The sequence below is a fragment of the Myodes glareolus genome, chromosome 12, assembly GCF_982192425.1.
Source record: "Myodes glareolus chromosome 12, mMyoGla1.1, whole genome shotgun sequence".
Classification (NCBI taxonomy): domain Eukaryota; kingdom Metazoa; phylum Chordata; class Mammalia; order Rodentia; family Cricetidae; genus Myodes; species Myodes glareolus.
In genome coordinates, this window is record NC_142037.1 from 79349966 (window position 1) to 79359442 (window position 9477).

Genomic DNA, 9477 nt, shown 5'->3' on the forward strand with positions numbered 1-9477 from the left:
TTGAGCAAGCATTTCACCAAAGAGAATAGAAGACGGCAAATCAGCACATGCAAAGATGTTCAGCGTAATTAGCTGTTGGGGAAATGCAAATTTAAATCATGGTGAAATACCCCTGCACATCTTAGAGTGACCTAGATGAGAACACTGAGATTACCAGGGCCTGGAAAGGGTATGGAGCAACCGGGATTCTCCCAAGCTACAGACAGCAATGGAAAATAGTGCGATCCTTTGGCGTTTTCTGCAAAGTCAAATGACCACGTGACTGAGCAGTGTGATTACTGGGCACCAGCTCGGACAAAGGAAAGTTTCCATTCACACCAAAACCAGTATAGTACTTAAAACAGCCTGCCCATGCTCAACATTCTAGAACAAGACAGATACCCGTTACTGATAAAGCCTACTATATCCAGGCCGAGCAATACTGCTCGTCAAGGAACATCAGCGAGTCTCAGGCCTCTGCTGCTTGCAAGAAGGTGATCATCACTCTGCTGTGGGGTCCCATGTAAGTGGCTTTCTCACCCACACAGCTGCAGGGTGGAGGGAAGGTGGTGGCTGCAAGCACAGAGAACTGGGTTAAACGTGACTGGAAAGGAGTAATAGCGATATACTTCTGGGTGCCAACGGATGGGCTCTGTATTCCCATTGTAATCACTTTGTACTTATATAGTGGTTTTCTACTACAAAATTCATCTTTAAATTTAATTTTGAGATAAAAGAATGTTGAATGCTGTCGAGTCTCCCAACATCCAAGAATATAGTGATAGACTTTTATCTTTTGTCCTATGTGTGTGACTGTTTTAGTTCCTTTTTCTGTTGCCCTGATAAACCTTTCCAAGGCGATGGAGTGGATTTTATTTGGGTTTATAGTTTCAGCCGGAGGAGTCTGTCGTGGTGGGGTGACACGACAGTGGACAGCAGGCATGGGGGCAGGATCGGGAAGCCAAGGGCTCACGCCTAAGCCATAGCCGCCAAGCAGAGAGCACACTGGAAGGAGGCAAGGCTTTTGGCTCCAACCTTGCCAGCAGTGCCATAATTCCCCCAGGAAGGCCACACTGCCCATACCTCCCCAAACAGCGCCATCAGCTGGGGCCAGTTGTTCACACAGACACACAGGAATAAAATGCTTAAAGTTAAGTTTTTGCCTCCTGTATCGCTGTATGTTTTGGATTTATTACCATTAAATGCCTCAGCGTATGGCTGTTTAGGAATAAAAAAAAAGCTGGAATCCTTCATAATTAAGGCATTAAGATACACTAGAAGGAGCATGGACTTCATCGCAGACAGACCTGGTTTCAAAACCTGGTTCTGCTAGTTTTTCTTGGCTTTCCATCGGTAATCTTTCCGCCACTGAGGAAGGGTCTCACGGAACAGAGAGAAGCACGGTCAGATCCGAGAGGTGGGTCCTAATGTCACTAACTCCCAGGATCATCATGGCAAGAGTTGTGACTATCTGGCTCCGTGCTCCTATGTATAGGCCTAAAGGGTGTGCGGAATTCTCGGTGAACCCAAGGTTATTACTAATCTACCATTCATGGAGATACTATTTAAATGGCCCGAGATGAAATGTTTGTTTTAAATGATCATACATATGTGATTAAGACAGAAGGTAGGTGTGACTGGACAGTGTTCAAGATTCTGTCTAACTCACACACGACTGAATTCCAACTTCCTCCCACACAAAACAAGCTTTTACATCTCTAGCCTAGCCTGTGAGCTCCGTAGATCTTTTAAAAGATTAGCTTTTAAGACTTACTCAGAAGCCAGCGTTTGTAAAATGTCCCCCTCAGGGGCAGGCAGGGGGAATAAAGCTTTTAGTCTCCTAAACCTGGAAAATACCTTCTTTCTGGGTCCAGCACACATTGCTGTCATTCATGTTCACCATCGAATCTGTACACTGTGATCAACTTCATTCTGAAAAGGCTCCAGGTTTTGTGGATATAATAAAATATATGACACTCAATGGTCTTCTCAAGCTCACAATCCCTTCCTACAGGTGCAAATTCTGTCTTTGGCTGTTGCTCAGAAGTGTGTATTATTGCAACGGGATCATGAAATTAACCTGAAAATTGGCGATGGACAATGTTCCAGGGCAAAAGAATTCAAGTTTTAAGTGTATAGCAAATATTGCAGCTCATGACCTCCATCTGGATTTTTTTACTTTCTCAATATGAATTCCCTTCACCAAAGCAACCTTCCTCTACCTGCGCTTCAGCCTCCTAAAGCCAACTCTCAGATCCCTCCGTTTTCCAGTTAGTCCCCCCCCACACCCCATTCCGGAGCAGAAGAGGCACTGCTTGCTTCCAGCCAGATGTTTCTCTGCAGGGTTCTGTTGATTTCCCCGCCCTTTGTCTCCTCAGCTCATCCTGGGCTCTGCTGCTCCGGTCGGTGTCTCTGGTTACGATTGTGCTCCACTACGATCAAGCTTTCCCCGAGTTCCACCAGCTGCGACAAGTCTAAACTGCATTGTCTTGAAAGCGTTGGCTCTAGGAAGAATGAGAAAGGAGCCAAATGATGAAAACAAAACATTTCACAGGGTTCCTATGGATACGCCCTGCCACCAGGAAGCTCACGCTGAATGGGGTTGAGTCACTCAGCCGCTGAAGGCCTCTCCTACTGGCCACCTCCTTTGAGCTTCTCAGAAGAATCACCGAATCTGATGCCTGCAATCACACCACTAAAGGTGTGCCTTTTTGCCTATAAAATCCATTCCTAAGTAGGTTATAGTGTTTGAAGTGATTTATTACAATCTTAAGAGATAAAATATGAATACTGAACAAGGGTTGTGCAAACCAAAGTGAGAAATGGTTTGCTTTGTATAGGGGAGTAATCAAGAAATAATGAGTGCATTCCAATCAGGGTGAAGCCTGGGAGCAGATGGAAAAGACTTCCTTTATTGCAGGTTAAACCTGCACGGAGCCAGACTCGGTGATAACAAGGTGGTACTGCGCTCCTTTGCCTCTGACTTTAGGGACCTCCGCGTGTCACTGTGACTTTCCTCCTCGGGAATCTGGGTTTTACTTTCCGTATGTCTGCTTTGAGCCAGGACACAGGTGTGAACAGTGCTGGATGCCTGAGTTCCCGGTGGCAGTGAGCTCATAAGGGAGTATGATGCTATGTCATTAAAGATTGGAAAGGAAATGTTTTAAATCTCCCTGTACATCATGCCCCCCCCCCTCCTTGATTTCCCTGTAGAGGGCCTTTTCTTTTAGCTCTTCCTATATAATTTTTAAGTGAATTTTCACCTATGACACATATGGGAAGCATATGCCCTACTTTGTAATTGGCTGTTCAGTTTTGTACATGAAGCAGAGACACAAGCAGTGTGACACAGGTTTTGTACTGTCACATATAAACATGTCTTCCATGTTCTTCAGTCCTCCAAGATGTCAGCTCTATGTGTATTTTCACTCACGAACTTCTTGATTTCAGGTTTTATTTTATTCCTTTTTACAATCAATTCTCAATCTAATTGTAATTTATTCTGACATGAAACAATAGTTCTTATCCAGATGGGTTAGGGTCACACGAAGAACAAAACTGTGCCTAGAATAATTGATAATCTCTGGGGTAGGTTATGACCTCTGTAGTTCTTAGAATTTTACAGAGGGTTGTAAAACCAGAGGGAAGGACTGCTCTATGGAGTCAGGAAGAGTCGGGAAGAGTCTAACCTTTCCTCAAATCGATCCAGTTCACCTTGCAAACACACTGGCATGAAAACAGTCGTGATAGCATGCATGGGGGATGGGTATAAACTTTATACATCTCAAAACTCTAATTCCAATTTTTCATCATCACATATAGTGCTATTCAAAAGATGGAAATTCTAGTAATACCTTAAATAAATAAAGATTTAGAAAACTTTAAGTAAAACTTTAATAATATCTCAGGGTGGTAACATATTTTAAATTCATTTTTATTTTGAATGATACATATGTATGTGTGTCTGTGTGGGCATCTGTCTGTGTGGGCAAGTGCCTCACAGAGGAGGTCAAGAGGGTGCTGAATCCCCTGGAACTGGAGTTACAGGCAGTGATGAGCCGCCTGCCCTAGGTGCTGGACAAGACTCTACAAGGGCAGTACCTAACTGTGGCCGCTAAGCTGTCCCTCCAGTCCTAGGAAGGTAAATTGTAAATATCATTATTCATCCCTCTCTATGCTTTCCCAGTCTTTTGACAAGAGCCGCTTATTACTTTTTGAGAGAAATTAACTGCACAAAATGTTAAGTTTTAGAGACAAAGATTAACTTCTAGTCAGAAAGCCACATGGACAAGCGAGCACTGAAGGGTTTGCCCTGTACTAACATATCAAGACTGAGTGTGTTCCCTGCCAGAGTGCTGGACTCGATGAGGAGATACATGCCTGCATCCCTGTGGTTCCAGATGAGGAGATACACACCTGCATCCCTGTAGTACTAGATGAGGAGATACACACCTGCATCCCTGTAGTTCTAGATGAGGAGATACATACACGCCTGCATCCCTGTAGTTGTAGATGAGGAGATACACGCCTGCATCCCTGTAGTTGTAGATGAGGAGATACATACACACCTGCATCCCTATAGTTCTAGATGAGGAGATACACACCTGCATCCCTATAGTTCTAGATGAGGAGATACACACCTGCATCCCTATAGTTCTAGATGAGGAGATACACACCTGCATCCCTATAGTTCTAGATGAGGAGATACACGCCTGCATCCCTGCAGTTCTAGATTTGGAGATACACAACTGCATATCTGTAGTTTACTGCTTTCAGCTTGTGTTTTATAAATAAGCATTTATTTATTTTTAGAAGTTTAGTTACATATATTAATTTAAATTATAGCTGAGTCTAAGCTTAGTCGAGCTTTCTTTATGCTGTAGCTTACCTCTGAGGATAATGAACAGTCTGGAGAAGCTTGGTGGGAAAATACACCCATCTATTTCAGCAGTTATTTCTTTGGCTGACGAAGAAATCACACAGCCAGTAAGGTTTGGTCTTAGCCTCTCGCTGCACCCTCCATTTCACAGAGGACGTCAGGGGATGGTCTTAAAGCAGGGTCTGCTAAAGAGGACAGCAGTTTAAGCCTGAGACTGCGTCACATCCCAAACCCACTGTTGACTTCACTACAATAGAAAAGGTACTGCCAGTCAAATGATAACGAAAGGCTTCCCAAACACGCTGGGCAACAAAGGCATCTAATTACAGAGATTAAAACTTTCATCTCGGAATTAGTGAACCCTGGGTCCTTTTCTTATGAACAAGACTACGACTTGTCCATGTATCCAGGGATGAAAACTTCTTTTTTGTTGTTTTTTTGTTGTTTTTTGAGACAGGGTTTCTCTGTAGCTTTGGAGCCTGTCCTGGAACTAGCTCTTGTCCTGGAACCAGGCTGGCCATGAACTCACAGAGATCCGCCTGCCTCTGCTTCCCGAGTGCTGGGATTAAAGGTGTGTGCCACCACCACCTGGCTTGAGGGATGAAAATTTGAACACTAGCTTGTTCTACATGCCGAGAATGAAGTTATGAATGTTAGAACAGATTAGCCGGAAAGGCTGTGTGTGCTAATTTGCTTAGAGACTTATTTGGTCCACAGAACTGAGTCTGTTCTACTGAACCAGCTCAAGAAGTCCTAGAGGCAAGAGACCGTGGGGATCTGTGCAGTGGTGTGCTCCCACCAAAGCCAGCGCAGCGTCTTGCAGCAGGTGACAGATCCTCTGCCAAAGGTTTCGACTACATGGGTGACTTAGACCTGGGACCTCCCCAGAGCATGCAGTGGGGGGGAGGGGACTTTTCGTCTTAAACATTTGTGTATGTATTGAAGCAGACAAGCAATCTGACTTAGTCGGATCTCAGGTTGAAAACAGAGTCTTAAAGATTATCTGAAACAGACCTTCTGCTGATAAGGTCTCAAGGTGTCAGTGGTAAATCATTTGCTGGCGGCCCAGTCTGTCCAAAATACCTCTCTACTTGCTCATATTCCTGTCATTCACGGTCAGAGGTGCTGAGGATGACATCATTGTAATAACTGTACTAAATTTAACTGTGTGCTTATTTGTACGTATTTGTTTTATGTTTATGTTTATTGTGGGGAAATTAAAAAAGAAACAGCAGTGACAGCCTCATCGTTCACAGAATTCAAGGAAATGGCTAAACACATACTATCTAACAGAATTCTCTCATCTTCAAAAGGAAATTAATTCAAATACTTGAAGCAATTTAGTCACTGCCTCGCCACTAAGTGGTAGACTGGGGAGGGCATCTCACGCCGCGTTGTGAACCTTATCCGTTGCTTCATTCCATCCCCTTATCTCCAATGGCACAAACTTCAGGTGAAGCGCGGGTGCTGCCTGGAAGACAGCTAGTTTCCTAGGACACTCCTGGGTCTCTGGAGCAGGAGGGCGGCCCGGCTTGGCGGGAATCTCCCCTGGTACCGCTGGGCTGCACTGGCGTGGAGAAGGAAGGATAGGCAGGAGTATTTCTTTGTCTCTATATTGCCGAGTTTGGCACCACATCCTCTTCATCAGCAGCAACTAAACTGTCATTCGTTCATATTAAATAGGCTTTCCTCAAAGAGCATTCAAAGAAAAATTCTCACTTTGCACCTTCCTGTATGTTTAAGTTGTATACCTATCCATCTTGTTCTTGTGTTTTTTGTTTGTTCGTTTTGTTTTGTTTTGTATTTTCAAGACAGAGTCAAGAATCTTGAACTGGCTTGCTCTAGAATTCATTTTGTAGACCAGGCTGGCCTCGATCTCACAGAGAACTGCCTGCCCCTGTCTCCCGAGTGCTGGAATTAAAGGCGTGCACCACCACAACCCTGCTCTATCTTATTCTTAGCCTACTGGCTGGTTTTGTGTATCCATTTGACACAAGCTGGAGTCATCAGAGAGGAAGGAGCCTCAACTGAGGAGATGCCGCCATGAGATCCAGTTGTAAAGCATTTTCTCAATTAGTGACTAATGGGGGAGGGCACCACCTACCATGGCCTGTGCCCTCTCCCGTTGAGCTGAGCAGGTGGTCCTGGGTTCTAGCAGCACCCTCCATGGCCTCTGCATCAGGTCCTGCATCCAAGTTTCTGCCCTGTCTGAGTTCCTGCCTTGACTTCCTTTGGTGATGAACAGTAATGTCGAAGTGTAAGCTAAATAAACTGTTTTTCTTCTTCAAATTGCTTTTTGGTCATAGTGTTTTGTCGGAGCAACAGAAACTCTAAGACACTTGGCAAGTGTGATTAGCCTGCATTGTTTATCCCTCTGCAAACATATGAACCCCATGTCCCTCAAAGGTTGTTGACCTTGGCTTCAACAAGGCATGATATTAGTGAGAGCTAGAAAATTTTCCCCCAGAAACTGTACATAGCTGTCGTATGGAGCTCTCTTGCCATAGAATTCTCCCACTGCACACAAAAAAAATTTTAAATGAAATTGTAAAACTCAAAAGTTTTCTTCGCATTTTCGAAACCATGAAAGACTAAATTATAGTTATACTTAAAATATAGTAATGAAGATTACATAGTTTTGTGTAAGACAAATGGGACAGAACACAGAGCTAAGACGTTGACTGCTAGTCACGTCGTCAATTGCTTTACAGCCAAACTGCGAAGACGATTAAATGGGGGAAAGTTTTCGCAGCAAACGACTTTGGATGATGGGGCAAACGGGAAAGTAACAAACTGTGCGCCTGAGCTCGCCCCACAGTCACAAAGTTAACAGGAGAGGAATAATAGGCATCGGACACAAACGTCAAGGCTGCAAAAGCTCCTCAGAGAAAAAGTTACGACAGAGACACACAGGAAGCCTCACATGGGCAGAGGACATCACATGCACGGAGCCACGGAAGAATCTTAACTGGGCTGGATAAATAAGTTGGACAAATAAATTAGGAAAAAACTCACAGCCCAATTTGCAAAAGGGGTCAAAAATCTTGAACGGGCACTTCACGGAAAACAAGAAAACGAGACACGGAAAGGACGTGAAGCTGGGAAGGGAGGAGCTGGAGAAGGGAAATCGGACACAGAAGGATGAAAATATTTGTATACATTATGAAACTTTCAAACAAATAAAAATTGTTTTTAAACTTTTTATTAAAGAAACTGAGAGATGGGAGTTTTCAAATGGCTGAAATGTAAATCAACAGAAACGCCCATAGGTTGCTGTTTGGAACGTAGAAAGACAAGCAATTTAGGAAAGTTATTAGCACTTTCTTATGATAGAATTAAGTATGCACTGCTCTTAGACCTAGCAATTCTACTCCTTTGTCCTTACAGAAGTGGGATGGGAAGAAAACAGACATCCACAGAAACATTTGCTGGAGCAAATGCTCATAGCTGCTTTCTTCCCAACAGTCGAAACCTGGGAACCAACCAAGTGTCCACACAGAGAAGTAAGCAAATAGTAGTGACGTAAAAGTACTACCAGCACTAAGGAGGAGGGTGAGCAGCAACGTAGTCACGTCACAAGATCGAGTGGAGCAGGAAGCTTCTATTCTCGAGTGAAGGAACATTCTGTGGTCACGTGAAGCTTTAGAACCAGCAAAGCTAAACAGCAAATGGAATATGGGCAGTGAGACCGGATTAGAGAGAAACACACGGGAGCTCTCTGGTGTGCTAGAAACAGCATTTATTGGGTAATAGAAACCAACGCTGTTTGTGGTCATGCGGATCTATATACGCATCAAAACCCTTTGAGTTGTATATTTATTACCCATGCATTCTGCTAAAACGATAATGGAGACTATTGAAAGGCTGTTGTAGCTGCAGATCTGAAAGCGGCTAGCAAATGAAGTTGTCTGATGTAAGCAAGGGAGGTGAAGAACAGAATTCACATCAGACTGCAGTGGAATGTGGCTGTGTGGATCTCACAAGGCAGAGAGAAGCTGGAAGGTGCTACTCTGGGCTGCTAGGATAGCGGGGCTCAACTGCTGTAGAAGTCCGAGGACCCGCTGAGTGGCAGTGGTTTGAAAGGACTAAGGATATAGCGAGGCAGGCAGAAGAAAATAAACTGAAACAACATGAAGTCGAAGTTGATTACGTTCTAAATTTAAAAGGCAGGGCACAGGGATTAAGGGGGAAAGTCCAAGTCTATTTTTTAAAAGCAGAAATGTGAAAGGGGCAGGCATGGGGGAGATGTCCCATGTTGCACCAGAGGAAGAATTGTGTAGGACAACTCAGAACAGTAAGAAGAATGATTTATGCTAGACTTTTAGAAAGAACTTAGTGACTGGACATGCTCTTGTCTGCTGAAGGTCAGTCGCAATAGCCTTGTGCCCACTGAAGCACCAGAAATGGCTCTGGACGGCGATGCTTGATCTTACTGTACCTTTTCAAGTTGACATAGCACATGGTGCAATGCTAAACATGTGTGAACCTTCACAGACAACATTCTGTGGTCGTGGTGAGTTTCCGCTCTGTCCTCTTCCGCTGGGGTATTTTACTCTTGTCTCCTATGTGCTGAGCAGCAGCAGAGGTGGAGATTAGAAGGAGAGAGAAAGGAAATGGTG

At 44.1% G+C, this 9477-nt stretch overlaps 1 long non-coding RNA gene across 1 annotated transcript; it reads left to right on the plus strand.

The window, feature by feature from the left end:
* LOC146892154 (uncharacterized) lies at nt 1-3250 on the plus strand. Its single transcript, XR_015004730.2, has 2 exons — nt 1-502; nt 2358-3250. It is a non-coding gene; the product is annotated as an uncharacterized LOC146892154 (long non-coding RNA).
* The last annotated feature ends 6227 nt before the right edge of the window (nt 3251-9477 follow it).